The following is a 12397-nucleotide window of genomic DNA, read 5'->3' on the forward strand; positions in this document are numbered from 1 at the left end:
GGTTCTCATTTCTATCAATCTAGCTGTTCTCTGTGTCTACCCCATTGCTAACAGATGAGCAAAATCCATTTTCCAAAGGGGAGAAAAACCACAGAGGCCATCAACTCAAAGTTCAAGCTAACAGCTGCATCTTTCTTTATTCTTCTTCCCTCTTACAATCATAAATAAGATGAACCTGGTCATTCCTAAAGCTGCTCACTCACCAGTGTTACCAATTTTAGCACCCTGACCTCATCAACCAAGTTGCTTCATCATTTATCCATAAACTGCATTTTGAGTCATTGTCTTATTATAGTTCTTTTCAGAGAAAAACATAGCAGCTTACTCAGTTCTCTGTTTTAAAAAATAATAAAAAGCTTTTAATGTTGTTGCTTACGTTAGGATATCATCCTGTCTCTCTTTACTACTATAATCTGGCTTTGGGAATGAGTAATCCATCCTTGCTGTTGCCTCTTCCTAGACTCTTACTCATCAGACCACAACTTTTGAGACTAGTCCATTGACACTGCCCTGACAAAAGCAAGCAGTAACTCTTGTTTCTAAGTCCACTGACACATCTTGTCTTATCTCTCAGCCTCTCTTGATGAATTTGTGTATCATCCTCACACAGGGCCTATACTAATCTTCTCTGTATTGTTCGAATTTTAGTATATATGCTGCTGAAGCGAGCATTCTCTCAGCCTCTCTAATACTATTCTAGCATACAGCATGCATTGACATCTACATCCTTCCTTACCCTTACTCCTCTTATCACGATTATTGTTTCCCCCAAAATTCTATCGTAGTGCTCTTTACATTCGATAGACTCTCATAGAAGGGATAGACTTCATTTTTCTCATAATCATCTTTCCAAAATATGCATAGAATTATTCTTGGTCCAAAGCCCTTGACTTATGTTCCAACTAACCGTTGTACATTTCTAACTAGTTATCAAACCTGACATGTCCAGATATAAATATGTCTCTCAAGCAAATTCCGTTCCCTAAATCCCCACCTCTCAACAAACAAAAGCACCACTGTCCCATAAGCAGCACAAAGGGTAAACATGGGGGTCATCACTCATCACCCTACATCAACCTATTCTCCTTATAATCGTTAGAATCTGATTTTCTCATTTTCCGACCACTACCACCATATCTTCCTGTCAGCTTAATTTCATTGCTACCTATAATTATTTATAAAAAGATATCTAGACATATCATAGCTTGCTAAAAATCCTGAACAAGCTAATTAGTCTTTTAAAACAAGTAAACTAACAGACTAATATGACATATACAAATCTATGTAGCCTGGCTTTCACTTTTTCTTTCACCATATAACAACCATCTCAAGCATTAATCACATTTAAGATTTTCCATGTCCCTTTATTCTAGATTGATTCCCACTTCTGCTCTTAAAATATGCTGTACTTATTAGATCAGAACATGAATTGCCATGTAATGTGTAATTAATTGCATCTTGACCTTCCTGTCATCTAAAAAGTGAGCTCTGTGAGGGCATTGGCTATATCTACAATTTATATTTCCATTATTTAACACAATTAGAAGCAGAGGGAAGGCAATTAAGAAATGTTTGGCAAATACATGATGTGAATTGATGTTTGGTGAGCAACTAAATGAGATGGCATTTTTCTTACATAAACTCTCCAATGTTAAAAAGAAAATTTAACAAAAAATGGGGGAAAAATCCTAAAGGAAAAGAGTAAGCATACTAATGGATAAGGAAAGAACAGATTCTTCTCCACTTCCAGTGGTTCAAATTGCCACGGTGGCAATTATCATGATATTGTTGTACTCATTATATATGTCAGCCTTTGCCCCTGAACCCTAAAGACTTACATCACAGAATTCTGTTTAAATTCTGAGCATAATCAAAGAATGAACTGCGAGAAGTATGAAATATTTCTTCATCTCACTCAACATTAAGAATAGTCTGTAATATGTTGAAAGGATAAAGCCATTTTGCAACTCAATTCCTCATGAAAATTCACCCTAGAGACTTTCTGGATCAGTAAAAACAGAATATCCCCTTTTCACTGGATTTCTCCACAGGAAAAAATAAAGCTGGTTTAAAGAGAAAGATTTCTAATGTTTACAGAAATCTTCGTTTGAAAAGTAAAGTAGCAGAAAAAATAAATTAAATTAAATACAATCTAATAGTCTAACATTAAAAAGTTGTATGGCAAGGACAACTTTTATATCAATGTATGTGTGTCCAAGTACTACATCTATGAACATGGAGCCAAGAGGTCTATGATTTCAAGCCCTTGCCTTGGGAAAATCCCATAAATTTTCAAAATTCCAATCTACATGTGCAAAAATATGGACCTCCCACCAGCCTTACATACAGAACAACTAAATTCTAAAACTAAAGCATTTATTTTAATGCATACTTTTAATGTATTATTGATTTATATATGTCTATGATACAGTTTTACACAAAAGAGCCAAAATCCATCCTACTAGATCTTACATTCTTGTGAGAAAGACAAAATGAAATAAAAAACTAGATGGACTGGAACCTTCAAGAGTTAAGAAGAAAATGCCAGAATAAAGGGATACAGAAAAACAATACAGCCTAATAACTGTTGAGAAAGGTAGACAAAAGATGAAAAAAGCGCAAAAAAAGCCCAAAACCAGATTTCAGAGAGAAGAACTGAGATAAGACGATACGTTGTGTTAACATCTGTAGAAAAAATATTCCAGGAAGAGGAGCTATAACAGGCAGGCTATGAGGTAGTCATGTGCACACACACACTTAAAGTTTATTTTTAGCCTCTCTATTCTGGGTTTGAACAGTCTTATATTTCTTATTTCTTTTGATAGCAACAAGAAAGCCAGTAACAAACAAAATCTCAAGAGACCCACATAAATCATAGCTTTTACAAACTTTTAAAACAGTCAAACTTTCATTTAAATGCAAGCTTTGCGTTTCAACACAGAAGAAGCACATTATCAACTCAGAGAACAACAATAACAAAGCCACAAATATCATCATAGGATTGGAATATGAAACTACAAATGAAAAATAAATTAGCTCATATACTCACAGAAATTATACAGAAAACTAGAAGGATAAAGAAAACACACATTTTTTTATTTGTTAAACAACAGCCCAGGTAGGATTACTGGAGGAGTTGAATGAACAAATTCATTAAGAATGTTTGATTCCTTGAGATCTCAAAAAGATTTGGCAGAAATGAAGCTAGACAAATACTATTTCTGCAGAAGGAGAATGAGAGCTGCAGTGTTAGAATTTCTCATCGATGATCCTCTCCATTGTTCTTCCATCTTCCCTCCAAGAACTTCACCGACCATCTCTGCCTGCTTTTCCTCAGTTCCTTCGCTCTCCATTGTGCAAACATTACTCCCAAAGTCTGTTTTCTTCATCTCACATGTTTAATTCCTACATGTTTCTAATACATGTCTCCTCTATGTTTTTCTATGCTGATCTCTCAAACTCAGTATACTATCAACAAATTAATCTTGCCTCTAAATCTGCTTTACTTTAGACTCCACAATTTTGGTTTGGGACATTAAAAGTTTTAATTATTCATGCTGAAATTATCAGAGCCATGCTTGTGACCTCTCTTCTCACCTCTTCAACATCAGCCAATAAACAAACAACTCTTCCTGAATGTTACTTTGCTCCCGTCCCTGCCTCCTCCCTACCCTTCCACCCTTCCCTAGGTAACCTTTGTGTCCTCGCAACATGAGTTTCCCTCCAAATCATCCCCCTTTTATCTACTAAAGAGAGTGCTACCAGGGGATCTTCCAATGACCACGAACCAGGTTATTGCCCTCCTCAAAATTCTTCAAAAGCTTTTTATGGCTCAAGAGATGAAAGCTGGACTCCTGCACCTATTCAAGGCTCTCCATGTTGGAAAGCAAGTCCATTTCCACAATCGTTTTATCTTCCACTACTTCTTTTTACCACGCACTGTTCCAGCCTGAGAAATGGCTCAGTGTTTCCTGAAGAGCTCCCAGTACTTCTCTGCTGCTATCCTTCATGTCAGACATTCAGAGTTCCTCCTCCATATACACCTTTTAATGTCTCACTTCTATTTTAAAAACCAATTCAGAATGATTCTGAAAACAGATGTGATCTCTCTGGTTTCTCATTTTCAGTTAGGAAACTAACCATTTATGTAACTGTTCACTCAACCAGAGAGTATCTAGCAAATACATTCTATATGTAGTATTTTACCTCACTTTTTGGTTAGTTGTAGCTACTCTTTCATCCCAAATTTCCATGTTTTCCACTCATAATAAATTGCAAACTCAAATATCTTTGTCACTTTCTATTTTTTTGAGAACCTCCCACAATGGCCACCTTCTAGAGTATCAAGTACACATGTCTGCTGAACAAAGAAGTGATTGGTTCTATATTCTAAACAGGAAATATCATCTCAACTCTTTAAAAAAAACAGAGGAAGGGCAGCTATCCCATTATTCTCAATCATTCATTCAATTTTTCTTTGTCAAAATAATACATCCAGACAAAGCGTATAGTCTCCATGCAATTTGTTCTCCTTTCCCTCCATCAAGGTCTATTAGACTGTGGCTGGACAGAGGGCATGAGTCTACGGTTAGTATTAATATTGGCTAATTTGCAGGTCATATCTGGAAATGAAGGCAAACAATGGTGATACAAAGCCACGTTGTAAGTTTAGATGCCACATGATAGGCAGAAGTAAAAGGCCTTTGAACTCATCAGTTCCAGATGTTTACCTATCACAGGTGCATGAATTTCTGAAGAAGCCACCTCTGATTACCAAGTCTTAGAGCTATTTAATTGCTAACCTATAACACAAGAATCGCAATGCAAAATAGAGATAAAAGTTACATAAATGTAAAAAAAAATAGCGTGCCCATTTTGAGGATTGAAAAAGTGGAATAACTAAAGTGAAGATACCTTGCAGTAGGCATTTCTACTCCCAAATAGAGACTCTCAGTGAAACTGCTAAATATACCTCAATAAAATGTCAGATTTTTTGCCTTTGTCTATATCAACCATGCCATGTTGCACATGTGCAGCAAAATATTGAGCTTGCAACAGTTGCTGGGGGACTATACCGCTATAATACATTTGAAGGGGAAGATGGGAAGTGAGGTGGGAAGGGAAACTGAGAATCTCTGTGCCAAAAAAACTGTATCATAGAAAATAATAAAAGTATTTTTTAATTAAATTTCAAGCTTGTTCTAATTGAGCCCAAAACTACCTCAGGCATGTGCCCAAGGTTGCTAGAGCTACAAAGATGTCTCAGGGAGAGTCTAAAGAAATGACATTAACTGCATTGTAACCTATAATAAAACAATTAATGTGAGTCAGAATGCTTATGATCCACATCAAAGAACTGTAAAACCTAAAACACTCTTAATACCTTATGTTACTCCGTAATGGGGAGGGAATGCAGAGAAATCTTCCATCTCCCTAAAAAGTGAGAGGAAGACGTAAAATATAGCCTATCAGGATCAAATCTGATAACACACAGACAACAGACTCGAGTCGGGACTAGACAATAGTAAAGCTACACAGGCATAAGGGGGGAATCGGGAGCGATCCTGAAAGCCTCTTAACAGGAGGTCATGTGTATGGAGCAGGGGGGAGACCCCAGAGTGGAGCGGGAGGTCAGGAGGAGGCTCGCATCCCAACCCCGAAGACTCCCAGATCCTCACCAAGGAACATCAACACGGACACAAAGGACTACATCCCAACCACTAAGGAGACCACAGGGAATAAGAGTGCCTTTGGAGGCTGAGAACTCTGAGGTCACCACCCCCATCTGGAGCCACGACAGGGGATGGAAGAAGTCCAAACTCTGCAGTGCAGAAAGCAGCAACATGGGAACGACGGCCAGGAGCCCTGAGCAATCTGCAGAAACAGAAGAATAATAAACTTCCTTTGGGAATAGGGATGCGGGCTCTCTCTGGTCCTAGCCTGGCTCTGGCTCTGGGTCCCCACCCTCCCTTGCGGTGACCATTAGGATCGCTCCGGTAACCCCTTAAAACAAACAAATATACAAACAAAAAAAAAATCTTGAATGGACAGACAATAGCATGGAAAGCTAAGAATCAGACAGGAAACGGCCAGCGTGGACCCAAACATACCTCACTAGGTGGGACACAAAGATTAGTTACGCCTTACTGGGGTATTGGAGATTTCTCTGTACACCCATCCTAAAAAAATGTACTGTACCTAAACTGATAACTGTATAGAATCAGGTTGAATACAAACCAAAATTGAAATGTCTATGAAGAAGTCACAGGATGTTGTTAAGAAACCGCATTTTCCTATCAATATACTATTAATCAATACCATGTCAATTAATGCCATAAGGTTGTAAATGGCTGTTGATGTTATGTCAGGGCCCTTAATTGATTGGAATGATGCTTTGCTGGCTTTACCTTCAGACCAGAGATGGTCTCACCAAGAAATCATTGAACCCACTAGGATGATAAGACACTGGACTTTATGCTTGGTAACTACTTCCAATGAAAGAACCTCAACTGAATTGGAACTGTGGTAACACAGCAAGGTGGAGAAATCCACCATGGGGAAAGGGTTCGGGGAGGGGTGGGGGGAATTCCAGTGCCCATAACACTGTGTCACATAATGCAATGCAATTAATAAAATAAATTTAAAAAAAAAGAAATGACATTAACACCAGTTCTTGTTCATAGAATGGTCATATATTACTCTAATGCCTTAGCTGAATTCAGCAAAAACTCCTCAGATTAATCTGTTGTCTCAAGGACATTTACCATGAAGAAGATACAAAGATTCTTCTACATTTCAATATATTCAAAGGCTATTGCATTGATAATTACTGGTGTCTTGGAGGGTTATTTGTGAATTTGTTATTGTTTCTAGGTTTTGATGTGGATTAAGAGCTAAACAGACTGGAATAGTCACTTAGAATTTCATGCTCGTTCAACTGATGTCAGTAGATTGGCATTAATCATAATTAAAAAAAGGAATATTTGATGTATCAAAAAGAACAATCAGTCATGTGGAACAACACACAGCCTCAAGTTTTGGAGATGAGGTCTGAATCTTAATTCAGAGAGACTGATGCTCCTATAATGCACTGAATCAACTTTATGACCTTCAGATAAAGCCTCACCAATGTTCTATGCTTATTCCACAAAGCCACTAGAAAAAGTGCATATTTGCTTCCAGAAGACCCACATCATTCTCCCAGGCTTTATGGAAGAATTTGTTTCAGTTTCTGAAAGGCAGAGTCAGAACAGTGTGACCAAAAACTAGAAGCCATACTTTCCTTGTATGACAGAGTATCTATATAGATCTCATTTTGTGTATTCACAAGGATAGGTAAAGTTTTTACATTGCATATAATATCTACCAATAATCACCCCCAAAATAGAGTTTAACACATAACCCAGATGTAACTAACATACAAACATAGGAGCACACATACACACATGGATACAAGTAAACATTGAACCCTTTTTTTGGCCACTTTACCAGTGAATCTTGATAATAGGCTTAAAAAAACTACAAAGGCAAGTGAGTACAGGATGAATGTTCAACTGTGCAGAGAGCAGCAAAGGCGAACCAGAGAGAATACTCTAGAGCAAAAGAAACATCAAGAGAAGAAAGATCAGTCAAAACAAAAAATAGAAAACTATTCTAAAGAAAGCATCCTTGCTGGGATTATGAGAGTGATTAAAATCTGAAAGAGCAACTAGAAAGTTCAGGCTTGGGTTCACTTGACACCATTAAAGACTGTTTTCTGCAAGAGTATGGATTCTGCCTATTATTGTGGAAGGCCCAGGAAGGTTTTCACACAAAGGATTTCCACTGCTATCACCAAAAGCTTCACTCTGCAAGAGTGGTTAACAAATGTCACATATACAATACATTGGCATACAGCTATTGCAGAGAACACCAATGAAAATCTTCCGCTTACTTGAGGGGACTCTCAAGTTCTAATAACAAACAGAAAAAAATCAAGATGGAAAACCAAACAATAGACTATAACTGCTAAACAATAAAGCAAAATTATCTTAAACAGATTACTACAAAATTACAGTTAAGATTTTTATGAAATGTAGTATTATTTTCTTTTGTTTTAGGGTGGTGTTTCTGTTTGCATTTTTTCTTCATTTCACTAGTTTTTTTATTGTTCCTGAATTATCTTAGTAATGAAAGAACTTGTTTATTTTCTAAGTAATTATGTTCAGTATTGTGCCTCACATTTCAAGCTGAACACTGGAAATCACAAGAGCTGAGAAGTACAGATCTATTGCTACACTACTATTTGAATCATCTGAGCAAGCCACTTGACCTCTTCAATAATCATACTTCATTACTGAACAGTTGAACATATACTACATTAGACACAACCCTAAGTGCTTTGTCCTTGTTATGTTATCTAATATTCCTATCAATTGAGTGAAGAGATTTTATTCCATCCTTGTAGGAGTGTAAAAGCGGACATGCCCTGAGCTGAATAACTTCCCCAAATCATACAGTCAACAAATAGATTAAACTTATGTCTTTGCAAAAACTGACGAAGATGGGAAGAGAGGGATATTGGGGGAAGCATTGGAGTAAGACAGTGCCTTTTTGGAACTGCATCTGTGGAATGCAGAAAATTTTATGAAAAAAAAATAAGAAAAACTGTAGAGCTATGTAAAAAAAAAATTGCATCAAAATCAATTTATTTTTTACCCCATTTCTTTCATGAACATTTTTTAATTAACTTAAGATTTATCTAGTAGGTTCTGACATAATACATACCTTACATAGAAAAATGAATTGTATGTACTCGGCTGAGGAACATGTATCTGAATGGTCTCTATTGTTCTCTATCAGCACATGCTATACTTTCAAATGAAGTGCAAGCCATTAGCTGTAACTGAATTGCTAAGACGTACAGTGGAATTGTTTTTATTCTGAGAAATGAGTTTTTCATCTTTACTCTGATTTTGCATCCAGGTTTTTGGCAGCTGAAATAAACTGACTTATTTTAAACTTATATTGAACTAAATTCTCTCCATTCTTTTTTATGTAAACTATTGTAAAACAGATACTTAGCATCACCTGCTGGTGTATTTTTATTTTTTTAAGTTGTATGCAGGATCTTATATTTCCTCCCTGATAAAACCAGTCATTAGTTTCTGTGGATCATTCTATGTTATTCAATGTGTTGTGAAACCCAGTTATACCATCTAATTCAGTATTCATTTCTATCTGAATGAAAATTTACCAATATGATTTCCATGTTATCATCTCCAGCATGGTTTTCAATGACTTATTATTTATATAGAGAGAACATTTTCATGTATTTTACATATACCATTTTAAGAACATATTTTAAAGGGAACAGCTTAGAGCATAAGGCACACCACAACATGCCTAAACTGGAGTCCTAGATGGTCCTAACGGAGAAAGCAGTCTTGCTTGAATAGAAGGACACATCACTATCCCTCTATGCATCTTGGATTTTCTAATTAAAAAAAAAAAAGATTATTGCCAATGAACTACACATCCTGAATTACAAGGACAAGTAGTAGTTAAACAACATTCTAGGGAGAGTTGAGCAATTACCTGTGAATCTGCCCATCTGCACATTCATTTATTTTGTAAGTTATGAGGAAAAAATGTTCATTTAATGAGCTTCTAAAATTAGGATTTAAGATAAAACACTTTAATAATCTGGAAATAATTAACATATATATGTCAAATTTGGTATTACTTAGTAATCTTTTATTGTTTCACTATTTTTTTTCTAATAACTCATAAAGAATAGGAATTCTTTTTGAGGAATATCCATTACATTACAATAAAAGTCTTAGGAGTTACATTTTTCATACCTCTGAAAATTAGAAGCACTTTGATCCATCTATAGTAGATTCTGTCAGCCATTTTTGAAGGCCACATAGGCCAGCTGCATACATGCTTATCTCATATCTGCCAGAAAGCATTTCAACCAAGGTTGGCTCCCAGGCACTTGAAGAATCCAAGATTCTTCACAGCATATCTTAATGAAGGATTAAGTTTGAGGAATAAAGAGAACACGTCATATGTCAAACTTATTAGGCATATTTTGTGATCTCTTAAAAGCACTTCAGAAGCAAGGAGCTCACTTTCCAATAGCAGTAATTCTTTAATTTGTGTACCCTCACTACGCCCCTGTCCTCCAGGCCCATTTATCCACTCCAAGTCTCCCTTTCCTGGGATCCTCTCCCAAAAATCTATGTGCTTTCAGATCCTTATCTCTGAACCTGCTTTGGGGAAATTCAAAACCAAGACACTGCCTATAATCTCCTGATGCTGCTTTATTTGTGTGGTTCCACTGAAACTAAAGAAAATAATCACCCAATCTCACCAAATGCTTCTGCACTACCCATAAAAAATCACTTAGAAATTATCACTTAGAAATTATCACTTAGAAATCACTTAAGATAGAAATTATTGGTATGATACATATTTCAAAACAGCTAGTAGAGGAAATCTTGAGTGTTCTAACCATAAAGAAATAATGAATGCTCAACTATTTTATATGATAAGTACTCTGATTTTATCAAAACACAATATACTTTAGTACTGAAACGCAATACTGGATTACAATAATACATGCAATTATCCAATGTTGATAAAAAGATTATTAAAAAGTTGATCAGTCAAAAAGGAACAAGTAAGGTATAAGTGGGTGCTTGCTTAGCAGAGCTCTCTTATTGCTCAAGGACTTTTATTATTCAGACTTTACTGTTTATACTTTGAGTTACTCTTCTCACTGGAGAAGAGCAAAACAAAATAGAAGCTAAGCAGCACTGCATTTTTTTTCCCTCAAGAACCTCAATCTCTTTTTTTTTTTGCCCTTTATTATTTTTTTAACGTTTTCCATTTTTTAATTATATTTTTGACAATCTTTACATAGTTAATTAGGGTAAAAAGGTTCAAGAGCTACAGGAAAGTGGGTAAGACTATTATTTCCATATTGAAGAACCTCAATCTCACAATGACAGGTGTTAAAAGAAGGACATAATGTTAAAAAGATAACGTGGTGCTCAAACTACACTGTATCCACTTAATCAGTTGAAACGAATTAATCATTTGCAACCTAGTTATCATCTATCAGATACTAAACAATTACGTGTTTTGGAAATGTGAGTTTCATGGCTTTTTTACAAAAAAAAAAAAACTTGTATATTTTCTTTGGAAAGGCAAAGTTTCAGAGAGAAGGAGAGACAGAAAAACATATTCTGTCCATTGTTTTACTCCCCAAGTGATGCAACGGCCCAGAGCTAAGCCAATCCGAAGACAGGAGCCAGAAGCTTCTTCTAGGTCTCCCGTGTTGGTGCAGGGTCTCAAGGTTTTGGGCCATTCTCCAGTAGTTTTCCAGATCACAAACAGGGAGCTGGCTGGAAGAGGAGCAGCTGGGACACAAACTGGCATCCCATATGGGATTTCAGTACATGCAAGGGGAGAATTTGGCCACTAGGCCTTCATGCTGGGGCCCAGGTGTTTTTTGGTTGGTTGGTTGGTTGTTCCCATCTACTCCATGAAATACTACTTAGCCATTAAAATGAATAAAATTCTATGATTTTCAACCAAGTGCTCCCAACTAGAGACACTACAGTCAGTGAAATAAGTCAAGCCCAAAACAAACATCATATGTTCTCTCTGATATAAGGCAATCTTCATGCAAAATATAAGATCAATAATAGCCCTTTAATACTGTTTTTGTTGCAACTCATGGGTTTTCATATTTCTGTTTTTATTTTCATTTCTTCAAAACAGTTTTTTTCTCATATTAAATACTTCAGTGTCTCATGGGTTATACAATGCCAACATTTTCTCCAAGAAGGTTTTTGTTTTCTTTTCAATTTCTTCACCAACATAATTTCATGACATTATAAATTTCTTAAGCTATTCCTGTCATTGATTTTGTTTTATGGTTTTTAATTTAAGGTATGTACAATAACTGTGTAATACTGACTATCATATCAAGATGTGAAGATACAATGCAGTATAAAAGTCTACTTCCAAATTAAACAGACTCCCAATGAAATTGTTAAATACATCTTAACAATAGGATTCTGGACTATCTACCATAGTCCATACCCACAATCTCAGGATACAATTAAATAGCAGAATATGGACTTATGACTGCTTAGGAAGGACCATACTATTGTTAATATAGGAGAAATCAGTGGTGGGGGGTGGGACATTAGGATACTAAATTATTCCATAAGAGCTATAATCCACAGGAAGTTATTCTCATACTGAACAATACTTTGCTCATACTTTAAAGTTTCTGAGTTCATTAATGGCTGACATTTCTCCTCCTATGTTTTTTAACCCAGAAGTTCAGAGTAGCAAAACAATCCCCACAGCTCCCAATATTCTTTGTGATGCCCCATTC

At 36.1% G+C, this 12397-nt stretch overlaps 1 non-coding gene across 1 annotated transcript; it reads right to left on the reverse strand.

Moving 5' to 3' along the window:
- Positions 1-565: 565 nt before the first annotated feature.
- LOC121165465 lies at positions 566-672 on the reverse strand. Its single transcript, XR_005885252.1, has one exon. It is a non-coding gene; the product is annotated as a U6 spliceosomal RNA (small nuclear RNA).
- Between the last annotated feature and the right edge of the window lie 11725 nt (positions 673-12397).

The sequence above is a fragment of the Ochotona curzoniae genome, unplaced genomic scaffold (genome assembly GCF_017591425.1).
Source record: "Ochotona curzoniae isolate NIBS_2020 unplaced genomic scaffold, NIBS_Ocur_1.0 contig_883, whole genome shotgun sequence".
In the NCBI taxonomy this organism is placed as follows: domain Eukaryota; kingdom Metazoa; phylum Chordata; class Mammalia; order Lagomorpha; family Ochotonidae; genus Ochotona; species Ochotona curzoniae.